This window comes from Oncorhynchus mykiss, chromosome 13 (assembly GCF_013265735.2).
Source record: "Oncorhynchus mykiss isolate Arlee chromosome 13, USDA_OmykA_1.1, whole genome shotgun sequence".
Classification (NCBI taxonomy): Eukaryota; Metazoa; Chordata; class Actinopteri; order Salmoniformes; family Salmonidae; genus Oncorhynchus; species Oncorhynchus mykiss.
In genome coordinates, this window is record NC_048577.1 from 68,149,401 (window position 1) to 68,164,212 (window position 14,812).

Below are 14,812 nucleotides of genomic sequence, written 5' to 3' on the forward strand. Positions count from 1 at the left end.
CAATATGTCTGTGAAACTATACATTCACAGTATTATGAATGAATTGTGGTTTATTTGGTAGCATTTCGTAGTATGACTGATTTTATTAATTGCATTAGTACTGTATAAAGTTAGAGGTGCACTATTTGATAGATTCCCCGGCTCCCTCTACCTCTGGCTTCCAGTGGAGAGACCAGAGGTCAACCTACCTCCGCCCCCCTCCCCATCTCGTACTTCTGAGTGGGAGACCTTCCCAGGCAGTAGCCTGCCTAGCTTCCAAACTAGAATCAGGACGCCCACTCCGACAAGGTTAATTGACCCACAGTCCCACACGGTGACATGATATCATTGACTTGACATGCAAATGAGTGTTAGAAAACCGATCACGCAAATGTCACCATTCCGCATTTTTTGCAAGATGCCGCCCTGGGCGGCTGTCCATGTCACCCATACCTAAGTCCGCTACTGTTTACAATAATTAGGCCTCAATAAGCCATACCAAAAAAAGATATTAACCTAGTGATGCAAAATGCAACAATTTCAAAGATTTTACTGAGTTACTGTTCATATAAGGAAATCAGTCAATTGAAATAAATGAATTAGGCCTTAATCTATGGATTTTACATGACTGGGAATACAGACAGATACGCATCTGTTGGGTCACAGAACAGAAAGTAGGGGCATGGATCAGAAAACCAGTCAGTATCTGGTGAGACCATCGGCCTCATGCAGCACAACACATCTCATTTGAATAGAGTTGATCAGGCTGTTGATTGTGGCCTGTGAAATGTTGTCCCACTCCTCTTCGATGGTTGTGCGAATATGTTGGAAATTGGTTGGAACTGGAACATCCTGTCCTACAAGCCTATACAGAACACCCCAAACGTGCTCAATGGGTATGTCACCCTGGTGAGTATGCAGGCAATGGAAGAACTGGGACCGTTTACGCTTCCAGGAATTGTGTACAGATCCTTGCGACATGGGGCCGTGCATTATCATGCTGAAACATGAGGTGATGGCGGAGGCTGACTGGCACCACAATGGGCCTCAGGATGTGGTCACGGTATCTCTGTGCATTCAACGTGCCATCGATAAAATGCAATGGTGTTCGTTGTCCGTAGCTAATGTCTGCCCATACCATAACCCCTCCGCCACCACGGGGACCTCTGTTCACAACGTTGACATCAGCAAACCACTCGCCCACACGATGCCATTGACGTGGTCTGCGGTTGTGAGGCTGGTTGGAGGCACTGCCAAATTCTCTAAAACTACGTTGGAGGCAGCTTACGGTAGAGTAATTAACAACAGCTCTGGTGGACATTCCTGAAGTCAACATGCCAATTGCAGTCTCCCACAAAACTCTGTGGCGTCGTGTCGTGTGGCAAAACTGCACCTTTTATGATTATTATTCCTGTATCTCAACAAGGAACACAGACAGACCTCTTTTACAGCTGGGCCCTGCGTATACATGTCTATACATACAGTTTAGGTACAATGATTAATAAACTAAACAAGACGAACAAAACCAAAAATACAACAACAGATTTCATTTCCACACAGGGTATTCTACTAACAGCACAAGAACATTATCCGAAACAGTTACAAGCAACACAAAAACAAAAATAAAATGCTCCAATAAATAATTAAAATGAGCAACAGGGGGACAAGAGTCTCACGTTTTAAGTTTAGTCTGCAGGCTATTCCATAGGCGAGGAGCGTAACAGGAACAGGCAGCCATACCCAACTCTGTGGAAACCGCATGGGCCTCAAGTGTAATCCGACGCTTGAGACCTGGTGTTAGGAATTATAATTATAATATTGATGAGTGATGATAAATCAGAAGGTAGTTTATTCACAAGTGTTTTATAGACAAACACGAGAGCATGTTGTTCTCGTCTCACGGACAGCGAAGTCCAACCCACATTATGATATAAAACACAGCGGTGAGTTCTGTAGCTAGCACCCGTAATAAACCCCTAATAAACCTAAGTGCGCAACGATAAGTAGCCTCCAGCGATTTAAGCATGGATGCCGTAGCATGCATGTAGATAATATCCCCATAATCTATAACAGACATAAAAGTAGCTTGCACAATTAGTCATCTATTTGTAGAGGACAAGCATGTCCTGTTTCTATAGAGGAAGCCTAGCTTGATTTTTAGCCGTTTACAAAGTTTGTCAATATGCATTTTAATAGACAGTTCATCATCCCTAAGTATTTATATGCAGAGACTTGATTCATTTTAGTGGCCTTTTATTGTCTCCAGCACCTGTGTAATGATCATGCTGTTTAATCAGCTTCTTGATATGCCACACCTGACAGGTGGATGGATTATCTTGGCAAAGGACAAATTCTCACTAACAGGGATTTGAAAATAAATGTGTGCACAACATTTTAGAGAAATAAGCTTTTTAAGTTTATGGAAAAATTCTGGGATATTTTATTTCAGCTCTCGAAACATGGGAACCAACACTTTACATGTTACGTTTTAGTTCGGTGTAGAATAAAACAGCTACCAGCTGAGTTTTCCTGCGCTGCTGCCAGAAAGAACAGACATCCTGAAGTTTACGTCAGACTCAGTGTTGTGACACATCTCAGAGGAATTCACAGCTTTAGTTGACAGTAGGTATCATTTCCCATTGTTCTGATGCCTATTCAATCTGTCCTTGCGACCTTGGGGGCTCAAGTGGTCAGGAAGCAGACAGTATACCTGAGTTTTCCGCACGGTTCCACTCTGAAACAATGTAGACGCCCTGAGGTATCGCTTTCCTGCAGTCAAATGACCAAATCGCCCTCTAGTGGCCTCATGGGTGGGATTTGATTGTTTTTCATAATTTAATAATTAACACTTCTTTATTTAAACCCCCCCCCCCCCCCCCCCCCCAGTGTTTCTATGGCAAACTGTCTTGCTAAATTACTGTATTCTGTGATGTATACAAAGTTTAATATTGAGATGCAAACTCAACATGTAATACATTTCAACTCTGTATCTGACATGGTTCAGGTGTCTTATTTTGTTAAAGCCCATAACCATGTGTGTGAGGTGTATACTTTTGTTTCAAAGTAAATTTGTTTAAGACTACCCAGAAAACACGCTGTGTGACCCTGATTTAGCCCACTGCAGTAAAAGGTTAACTCACTTGTTGCTGAGAGTAGTCTACACTCAGGTGACTGTAGTGTCATGGCAACCACTCACACAACGTCATGTGTAATCCAGTAGTCTCTGTATAGACCTATAATATAAAGGAGTGGTAGTTCATTTCAAGAGTTGATGAAATCCTTGTTTTTCTTTCTAGGCCAGTGATATAGGCCTGCCATGTTATTGTAAAACCTCTTCATGGGCTAACCCCACGTACTGAGGACCAGAGAATCAAACATTTCACCAGGATATTTTTGACAAGAGGACTTTTTTATTATTAGTCAACACAGCTCCACCCTGTTCACTTCCCATCAAGCACAGGGATGACATCAGCTACTCCTAGTTTCCGTGGAAATGAGTGGGCCTACATTCAAGTCTACCTGTCCGTCAGGTACAGGTTTAGTCTTAGCAGACAGGTCTGTGTAAACTGAGGCAGATGCTGGCTAACCAAAGAAGTAACCCAAGTAATCTGTTTACGTTACTAATTTACTAACGACTGAGTTACTAATTACTTTGTCATTTAATCTGATTACAAATCTGAAGTAATCAGCCCAAACCCGTTGGTTGACCACATCCCATCAGGCCCATGTGGACTCTGAGAGGGGGTGTTTTGTCTAGTCTACCTTTGGCAGACCTTGAGCTACTCAGCTACCACTTATTGTCTTGGCTGATCTGTTCAGGACTCAGGATACAGTCTGTGGGGTCCCACCCTGACCTCCACATTACTGGCAGTAGTGAAGGACAGGACTCAGGAGACAGTCTGTGGGGTCCCACCCTGGCCTCCACATTACTGGCAGTAGCGAAGGAAAACGTGTACTATAGTTGAACATCACCTTTTGACTCTTCTGGGTGTTGCCTCTTCTTATTGTCTTCACCATAAATACTTTTTTTTAGATTTGAAACAAACACAGGAATCAAGAGAATCACAACCCTCAGATCATTTAGGGTCAGGGGTCACCAACCTTTTCTGGAATCAAGATCACTTTGAGTCAAAATGCAAGCCGAGGTCTAACACTCAGAGTTTCTGCAACATTAACGTATTCAAAACAGTTCTGGTAGCAATGAGGTTTGTGCAGTAGGCTTTAGGCCCAATGCAGTAGGCTTTAGGCCCAATGCAGTAGGCTTTAGGCCCAATGCAGTAGGCTTTAGGCCCAATACAGTAGGCTTTAGGCCCAATACAGTAGGCTTTAGGCCCAATACAGTAGGCTTTAGGCCCAATGCAGTAGGCTTTAGGCCCAATGCAGTAGGCTTTAGGCCCAATACAGTAGGCTTTAGGCCCAATGCAGTAGGCTTTAGGCCCAATACAGTAGGCTTTAGGCCCAATACAGTAGGCTTTAGGCCCAATACAGTAGGCTTTAGGCCCAATGCAGTAGGCTTTAGGCCCAATGCAGTAGGCTTTAGGCCCAATACATTATCACTGCATATTAGCTATGCTTGAATTGCCCTGTCAATGTTGCTCTTCTCAGACCATTTTGAAATGACATTTCAACATTTTAAGTATATGATCACACTGGTAATACATTGTTTGTTGTATTGTGAGGCACAGCTGAATGAGCATAATCATGTGTTTTATTTTAATTTACTGGACTGATGGCCTGCATCTGATTGTCAGTCTGAGGGGACGGAGGGAGCAGCAGTGAGGCTGCCTGTCACCAGACTAACCAACCCTCCCCTACTGTCTGAATACCCATAACAGTCTACTAATGCCACTTTCAAGACAACTGGGAACTCGGAAATGTCCGACTCCAGTGCCTTCAAGACAACTGGGAACTCGGAAATGTCCGACTTCAGTGCCTTCAAGACAACTGGGAACTCGGAAATGTCCGACTCCAGTGCCTTCAAGACAACTGGGAACTCGGAAATGTCCGACTTCAGTGCCTTCAAGACAACTGGGAACTCGGAAATGTCCGACTTCAGTGCCTTCAAGACAACTGGGAACTCGGAAATGTCCGACTTCAGTGCCTTCAAGACAACTGGGAACTCGGAAATGTCCGACTTCAGTGCCTTCAAGACAACTGGGAACTCGGAAATGTCTGTCTTCTGACTTCAGTGTGTTCAAGACAACAACAAAAAAAAACGAGCTCCGACTGTGAAAATCGTTTTGAACAGTCATCCAACTCAGACTTCCGTGTCGGATACTCTGGCACCTTTCTAGAACTCCGATGTTACTACCTGAAGATCAATGATGTCATCATTTGACCCATTTGTAATTTTTTTATAGAGTTCCCAGTTGTCTTGAAAGCACCATAAATAGTATGCGATCTGTCAATGATTTTCGAGGCCAGTATTACGAAGATTTAAATTACCATCCAGATGTGTTTACACTTGATTAATATCAAGACATAAAGCGTGCCTGGCTACCTACATGTGGTCACGCAGATCAGATCACAATGTGTTTTTTTTAATCGTCTACACCTGTCTAAACATGTGGGCACAATCAGAACGTGGACACGATCAGGACAAAGGGAGCATGTTAGCATGCGTCAGAAGGCACAGCACAGTAGCTCTCTCCAGGACCAGTTTCAGAGAACACCTATGACTCGCTGTTAATGGTGTAACACCTGGAAGGACAAGGGATTCACTAGAATCATATTTAGTGGGTTTTATTGCAGGGTTTTATTGACACTAGTGTGCATCATGTTGTGTGCAGAAGAGGCCTTGGCCTTCTGGGATGGTTCGATGACAAGACCATCATGGAAAGAGTTGTTCAGCTGTAGAGACACAACACAGTAATTCAGTATGTCTGGTCCTCCATCATGTTGTTCAGCTGTAGAGACACAACACAGTAATTCAGTATGTCTGGTCCTCCATCATGTTGTTCAGCTGTAGAGACACATTACAGTAATTCAGTATGTCTGGTCCTCCATCATGTTGTTCAGCTGTAGAGACAACAACACAGTAATTCATTATGTCTGGTCCTCCATCATGTTGTTCAGCTGTAGAGACAACAACACAGTAATTCAGTATGTCTGGTCCTCCATCATGTTGTTCAACTGTAGAGACACAACAACACAGTAATTCAGTATGTCTGGTCCTCCATCATGTTGTTCAGCTGTAGAGACACAACACAGTAATTCAGTATGTCTGGTCCTCCATCATGTTGTTCAGCTGTAGAGACACAACAACACAGTAATTCAGTATGTCTGGTCCTCCATCATGTTGTTCAGCTGTAGAGACACAACACAGTAATTCAGTATGTCTGGTCCTCCATCATGTTGTTCAGCTGTAGAGACACAACAACACAGTAATTCAGTATGTCTGGTCCTCCATCATGTTGTTCAGCTGTAGAGACACAACAACACAGTAATTCAGTATGCCTGGTCCTCCATCATGTTGTTCAGCTGTAGAGAAACAACAACACAGTAATTCAGTATGCCTGGTCCTAGTTGCCATAGTTACAGTAGGGATTTAAATTTTTTATACAAAAGGGGAAAAACACAATGCCCATTTCAATGAGGATAAAAGTATCTTGTTTCAGGTTAGCTCTACCTTTCTCTGTGAAAACCAAATGGAATGTTCTGAGGGCCCTGAAATCATAGCCTCATACTAGACTTGGGTAAAGGTCACATCATTGTAAGTATTTGAGGTGAACTTGATTTCCACTGATCATTAAACCTTTGGGACTATTCCATTCCATTTCAACAACAACTTGAAGTTTTGGTAATAAATCATGGAGTGACAGTGACACTCTGCCTCCACCTAGTGGTATCCACACAGTTCTATAGGGGTCCACCTAGTGGTATCCACACAGAGTTCTATAGGGGTCCACCTAGTGGTATCCCCACAGAGTTCTACAGGGGTCCACCTAGTGGTATCCACACATAGTTCTACAGGGGGAACCCTGCACACCTGCCATGTCATATCAACACATATGATTTAGGGTTCAGATCTGTCATCATTGGTTTCACTCAGGTGCCGTAGTACAGGAAGTGTCCTGGATCTCTTTCTACTCTGAGGACAGTCATAGTCTCCTGAAGGAGCAGGTTTCTCCCAGTATCTGGTGATGCACTGAGGACAGTCATAGTCTCCTGAAGGAACAGGTTTCTCCCAGTATCTGGTGATGCACTGAGGACAGTCATAGTCTCCTGAAGGAGCAGGTTTCTCCCAGTATCTGGTGATGCACAGTCTACAGAACCTGTGTCCACAGGTGATAGAGACTGGATCCCTCAGCACCTGGTATAAAGAGTCACACACACCATGAGAGACACACACTTCCTTGATCGAACATATACTTACTAGTGTGTAACAGGCTCGTAAAGACATGCAGTACTACACAGATTGACACATCATACCTCCATCAAACACCCATCTAATAATAACACAAGTTGTCCCTTACTTCTGGTATTCACTCTCTCTGCTCTCTCTGTTACATTACTGTTCTGAAATACAATACTGTACTGCCCTCTCCAGTTTAGTTTATAGAATATCCTGCTCTGTACTCTCTCCAGTTTAGTTTATAGAATATCCTGCTCTGTCCTCTCCAGTTTAGTTTATAGAATATCCTGCTCTGTCCTCTGTCCAGTTTAGTTTATAGAATATCCTGCTCTGTCCTCTCCAGTTTAGTTTATAGAATATCCTGCTCTGTCCTCTGTCCAGTTTAGTTTATAGAATAGCCTGCTCTGTCCTCTCTCCAGTTTAGTTTATAGAATAGCCTGCTCTGTCCTCTCTCCAGTTTAGTTTATAGAATATCCTGCTCTGTCCTCTCCAGTTTAGTTTATAGAATATCCTGCTCTGTCCTCTCTCCAGTTTAGTTTATAGAATAGCCTGCTCTGTCCTCTGTCCAGTTTAGTTTATAGAATAGCCTGCTCTGTCCTCTCTCCAGTTTAGTTTATAGAATAGCCTGCTCTGTCCTCTCCAGTTTAGAGTTGATAGTATATTTTGCTCTGACCTGAAAATAGCTGTACAGCGACACTCCCCATCCAACCTGACAGAGCTTGAGAGGATCTGTAGAGAAGAATGGGAGAAACTCCCCAAATACAGGTGTGCCAACTTTGTAGCTTCATACCCAAGAAGACTCGAGGCTGTAATCGCTGCCAAAGATGCTTCAACAAAGTACTAAGTAAAGGGTCTGAATACTTATGTAAATGTGATCAACTGAAAATGCTTATTATTGTACAGGAATTCATGTAAAGTGTTAATTATGTTAAATATGTAAATTCAAAAACTGTCAGGGATGCTATTTTGTCCCCTGGTGGACTCCTATGGTTCACCTGTAAGTCTAGAGAATGGAGGGTTATGGGTAAAGATGGCGTCGGTAACTCATTAGGACAGGTGATTGACCTGATGAAAGACTCCTATGGTTCATCTGTAAGTCTAGAGAATGGAGGGTTATGGGTAAAGATGGCATCAGTAACTCATTAGGACAGGTGATTGACCTGATGGAAGACACCTAGTAGAGATACAGGTTGCTACCGTTTCTTTTGGGGTTTAATTATCCTGTTGCTACTTATCATTTTGTACACTGGGATTTGACCTTTTTGCCATTCATGTCACATGGAACCTGTTTAACCTCATCTGGATCACAATGCTTTCTTTCACCAACCTGGAATCTGTGTGACAAACTATGGACCATTAACTTGTGAGTAATAAATACATTTGAACTGCAACAGAAATTCTCCTTTCATCTTTGGAAACATGTAAGGAACCATATCCAGGCTGCTTGACATCCGACCGTGATTTGGAGTCCCATAGGGCGGATTGGGAGTCCCATAGGACGGATTGGGAGTCCCATAGGGCGGATTGGGAGTCCCATAGGACGGATTGGGAGTCCCATAGGGCGGATTGGGAGTCCCATAGGACGGATTGGGAGTCCAATAGGGCGGATTGGGAGTCCCATAGGGCGGATTGGGAGTCCCATAGGGCGGATTGGGAGTCCCATAGGGCGGATTGGGAGTCCCATAGGACGGATTGGGAGTCCCATAGGACGGATTGGGAGTCCAATAGGGCGGATTGGGAGTCCCATAGGGCGGATTGGGAGTCCCATAGGGCGGATTGGGAGTCCCATAGGGTGGATTGGGAGTCCCATAGGGCGGATTGGGAGTCCCATAGGGCGGATTGGGAGTCCCATAGGACGGATTGGGAGTCCAATAGGGCGGATTGGGAGTCCCATAGGGCGGATTGGGAGTCCCATAGGGCGGGATTGGGAGTCCAATAGGGCGGATTGGGAGTCCCATAGGGCGGATTGGGAGTCCCATAGGGCGGATTGGGAGTCCCATAGGGCGGATTGGGAGTCCCATAGGACGGATTGGGAGTCCCATAGGACGGATTGGGAGTCCAATAGGGCGGATTGGGAGTCCCATAGGGCGGATTGGGAGTCCCATAGGGCGGATTGGGAGTCCCATAGGGTGGATTGGGAGTCCCATAGGGCGGATTGGGAGTCCCATAGGGCGGATTGGGAGTCCCATAGGACGGATTGGGAGTCCAATAGGGCGGATTGGGAGTCCCATAGGGCGGATTGGGAGTCCCATAGGGCGGGATTGGGAGTCCAATAGGGCGGATTGGGAGTCCCATAGGGCGGATTGGGAGTCCCATAGGGCGGATTGGGAGTCCAATAGGGCGGATTGGGAGTCCCATAGGGCGGATTGGGAGTCCAATAGGGCGGATTGGGAGTCCCATAGGGCGGATTGGGAGTCCCATAGGGCGGATTGGGAGTCCCATAGGGCGGATTGGGAGTCCAATAGGGCGGATTGGGAGTCCCATAGGGCGGATTGGGAGTCCAATAGGGCGGATTGGGAGTCCCATAGGGCGGATTGGGAGTCCAATAGGGCGGATTGGGAGTCCCATAGGGCGGATTGGGAGTCCCATAGGGCGGATTGGGAGTCCAATAGGGCGGATTGGGAGTCCAATAGGGCGGATTGGGAGTCCCATAGGGCGGATTGGGAGTCCAATAGGGCGGAATTGGAGTCCCATAGGGCGGGATTGGGAGTCCCATAGGGCGGATTGGGAGTCCCATAGGGCGGATTGGGAGTCCAATAGGGCGGATTGGGAGTCCCATAGGGCGGATTGGGAGTCCAATAGGGCGGATTGGGAGTCCCATAGGGCGGATTGGGAGTCCCATAGGGCGGGATTGGGAGTCCCATAGGGCGGAATTGGAGTCCCATAGGGCGGATTGGGAGTCCAATAGGGCGGATTGGGAGTCCCATAGGGCGGATTGGGAGTCCAATAGGGCGGATTGGGAGTCCCATAGGGCGGATTGGGAGTCCCATAGGGCGGATTGGGAGTCCCATAGGGCGGGATTGGGAGTCCCATGGGGCGGAATTGGAGTCCCATAGGGCGGGATTGGGAGTCCCATAGGGCGGATTGGGAGTCCAATAGGGCGGATTGGGAGTCCCATAGGGCGGATTGGGAGTCCCATAGGGCGGATTGGGAGTCCCATAGGGCGGATTGGGAGTCCCATAGGGCGGATTGGGAGTCCCATAGGGCGGAATTGGAGTCCCATAGGGCGGGATTGGGAGTCCCATAGGGCGGATTTGGAGTCCCATAGGGCGGATTGGGAGTCCCATAGGACGGATTGGGAGTCCCATAGGGCGGATTTGGAGTCCCATAGGGCAGATTGGGAGTCCCATAGGGCGGATTGGGAGTCCAATAGGGCGGATTGGGAGTCCCATAGGGCGGATTGGGAGTCCCATAGGGCGGGATTGGGAGTCCCATAGGGCGGAATTGGAGTCCCATAGGGCGGGATTGGGAGTCCCATAGGGCGGATTTGGAGTCCCATAGGGCGGATTGGGAGTCCCATAGGGCGGATTGGGAGTCCCATAGGGCGGATTGGGAGTCCCATAGGGCGGATTGGGAGTCCCATAGGGCGGATTGGGAGTCCAATAGGGCGGATTGGGAGTCCCATAGGGCGGATTGGGAGTCCCATAGGGCGGATTGGGAGTCCAATAGGGCGGGATTGGGAGTCCCATAGGGCGGATTGGGAGTCCAATAGGGCGGATTGGGAGTCCCATAGGGCGGATTGGGAGTCCCATAGGGCGGGATTGGGAGTCCCATAGGGCGGAATTGGAGTCCCATAGGGCGGGATTGGGAGTCCCATAGGGCGGATTTGGAGTCCCATAGGGCGGATTGGGAGTCCCATAGGGCGGATTGGGAGTCCCATAGGGCGGATTGGGAGTCCAATAGGGCGGATTGGGAGTCCCATAGGGCGGATTGGGAGTCCCATAGGGCGGATTGGGAGTCCAATAGGGCGGATTGGGAGTCCCATAGGGCGGATTGGGAGTCCCATAGGACGGATTGGGAGTCCCATAGGGCGGATTGGGAGTCCCATAGGGTGGATTGGGAGTCCCATAGGGCGGTGCGCAATTGGCCCAGCGTCGTCCGGGTTTGGCCCGGGGGACGCTGACATTGTAAATAAGAATTTGTTCTTTATCTGACATGCCTAGTTAAATAAAGGTTACATAAACATTTAAACAATAGATATATACACCTGTATTTATCTGTTTATTGAAGTAGCCTTTAGTATCTGTGAGTTTAGACACTTGTTTACCTCAAGTAAAGTTGATATGTCAATCATTCATACACTTATTGACATTATTTCAGTTGCTTGAAGAGAATATTATGAAATGAACAACGAGCTGAAGATGTTCAAGATGATTCTGAGATCAGAATTCCCACAAGGCTTTGAGAGTCAGAAGCAGGAAGTGGTGGATGCTGAAGATGAGAAGCAGGAGAGCAGTGCCAGAGAGGGGGCTCTGAAGATCACACTGCACGTCCTGAGGAAAATGAACCAGAAGGAGCTTGCTGACACACTGGAGAAAAGTAAGAGCTGTCTACCTCATGTTGAATGCTGTTTTATAACGTTTAAAAGCTGTAGCTAAAGTACAGCTAAAGTATTGCACTTGTGCAAGTTCTCCCACTTAAAAAGATGGGAGAGGCCTGTAATTTTCATCATAGGTACACTTCAACTATGACAGACAAAATGAGAAAAAAAAATCCAGACAATCACATTGTAGGATTTTTAATGAATTTATTTGCAAATTATGGTGGAAAATAAGTATTTGGTCACCCACAAACAAGCAAGATTTCTGGCTCTCACAGACCTGTAACTTCTTCTTTAAGAGGCTCCTCTGTCCTCCACTCGTTACCTGTATTAATGGCACCAGTTTGAACTTGTTATCAGTTTAAAATCTGTAGCTAAAGTAGCCGTGTAACTCAATGATATTGTAGCAGCCTTAACACATTTAATCCTACCAGTCACATCCCACCACTCAGTGAGAGAAAAAAGTTTATACTTTACAGGCTCTAGAGAAGTTAAAGTTGTACTTATCAGCAAACAAGTAATATATTCTGCATAATGAAGGTGTGATTCAAATAAGTTTCATATGATTTCTCAGAATGGTCACAACAGGGCGATTGGTTTACTGCCTCAATGTTAGGTCCCTTAAAATTTGTTGGGGATAGGGGGCAGTATTTTCACTTTGGATGAATTGCGTGCCCATAGTGAACTGCATCCTACTCTGTCCTAGATTGCTAATATATGCATATTGTTATTACTATTGGATAGAAAACACTCTGAAGTTTCTAAAACTGTTTTAATAGTGTCTGTGAGTGTAACAGCACTCATAGGACAGGCAAACCCGACTAGCATCACCACCCTGGATGGTTCCGACCTAGAATATGTGGACATCTATAAGTACCTAGGTGTCTGGCTAGACTGCAAACTCTCCTTCCAGACTCATATCAAACATCTCCAATCGAAAATCAAATCAAGAGTCGGCTTTCTATTCCGCAACAAAGCCTCCTTCACTCACGCCGCCAAGCTTACTCTAGTAAAACTGACTATCCTACCGATCCTCGACTTCGGCGATGTCATCTACAAAATGGCTTCCAACACTCTACTCAGCAAACTGGATGCAGTCTATCACAGTGCCATCCGTTTTGTCACTAAAGCACCTTATACCACCCACCACTGCGACTTGTATGCTCTAGTCGGCTGGCCCTCGCTACATATTCGTCGCCAGACCCACTGGCTCCAGGTCATCTACAAGTCCATGCTAGGTAAAGCTCCGCCTTATCTCAGCTCACTGGTCACGATGGCAACACCCATCCGTAGCACGCGCTCCAGCAGGTGTATCTCACTGATCATCCCTAAAGCCAACACCTCATTTGGCCGCCTTTCGTTCCAGTACTCTGCTGCCTGTGACTGGAACGAATTGCAAAAATCGCTGAAGTTGGAGACTTTTATCTCCCTCACCAACTTCAAACATCAGCTATCTGAGCAGCTAACCGATCGCTGCAGCTGTACATAGTCTATTGGTAAATAGCCCACCCATTTTCACCTACCTCATCCCCATACTGTTTTTATTTATTTACTTTTCTGCTCTTTTGCACACCAATATCTCTACCTGTACATGACCATCTGATCATTTATCACTCCAGTGTTAATCTGCAAAATTGTAATTATTCGCCTACCTCCTCATGCCTTTTGCACACATTGTATATAGACTCCCCCTTTGTTTTCTACTGTGTTATTGACTTGTTAATTGTTTACTCCATGTGTAACTCTGTGTTGTCTGCTCACACTGCTATGCTTTATCTTGGCCAGGTCGCAGTTGTAAATGAGAACTTGTTCTCAACTAGCCTCCCTGGTTAAATAAAGGTGAAATAAAAAATAAAAAAATCTTCCAAACAGGAAGTGAAAATCTGTATGCGGGTCTAATTTTAAGTCATCGCCTCTCCACTTCCAAATAAGATATGGATCTGTTAGCACTTCCTACGCCTTCCACTACTAGATGTCATCATTCAGTAGAACGTGGATTGGAGCCTCTGGTATGAACTTTGACCGAATGGGAGGGGAAATAGTCACTGTCTTGGCAGAATGCCATTTCCCTGTGGCGCATTTGTCTGTGGGTGTCACCATCTTTCCATTTGGCTGCAGATGAAAAGGTATGCTCCGGTTGGAACGTTATAGGATATATGAAAATAACATCCTGAAGATTGATTCTCTAATTAGTTTGACCAGTTTATTCGACCTGGAATATATATTTTTAAGTTTTCGTCCAAGTACGCCTGGACCAGCGCCAGCTTTTGGACATGTGAGCTAAACCTGCAAGCAAAAGTAGCTAATTGGACACTAGTAGTGGACATTATGGAACAAAACAACAATTTATTGCGGAACTAGGACTCCTTGCACTGCATTCTGATGAAAGATCATCAAAGGTAAGGGAATATTTATGATGTAATTTCGTATTTCTGTTGACTCCAACATGGCGGAGAAATATATTTATGTCTGGGCACTGTCAGTTTATTGCACGATAGGCTTTTTTCGTAACGTTTAAAAAAAATCTGACACAGCGGTTGCATTAAGAACCAGTGTATCTTTAATTATATGTAGAACATGTATCTTTAGTCAAAGTTTGTGATGAGTATTTCTGTTATCTGGCGTAGCGCTCTGTAATTACTCCGGGTATTTGAGGCATTTCTGAATATGGCGTCAATGTAAACCGAGATTTGTGGATATAAATATGCATATTATCGAAATATTAGGTGTGTCAACTTGGAAAAAATGAATGATCCTCAACAGCTCTCTCTCTCTCTGTCTGTGGTTGATGCTTATTTATAAAACCCTATTAGGCCTCACTCCCCCCTATCTGAGATATCTAATACAACACCTGTTCTGCCAGTCACATTCTGTTAAAGGTCCCCAAAGCACACACGTCCCTGGGTCGCTCGTCTTTTCAGTTCGCTCCAGCTAACGAG

At 45.6% G+C, this 14,812-nt stretch overlaps 2 protein-coding genes across 2 annotated transcripts in view; both read left to right on the plus strand.

The window, feature by feature from the left end:
* The window catches only part of LOC110485296 (NLR family CARD domain-containing protein 3-like), a 373,592-nt gene that overhangs the window by 246,433 nt on the left and 112,347 nt on the right, over positions 1 to 14,812 (plus strand). The window lies entirely within an intron of this gene.
* Positions 13,871 to 14,812, plus strand: part of LOC118938462 (NLR family CARD domain-containing protein 3-like) — a 31,915-nt gene continuing 30,973 nt past the window's right edge. Inside the window, exon 1 of the mRNA XM_036942479.1 lies at positions 13,871 to 14,272. The gene's annotated coding sequence lies outside the window, so the exon portion shown is untranslated. The remainder of the gene's footprint in view (positions 14,273 to 14,812) is intronic.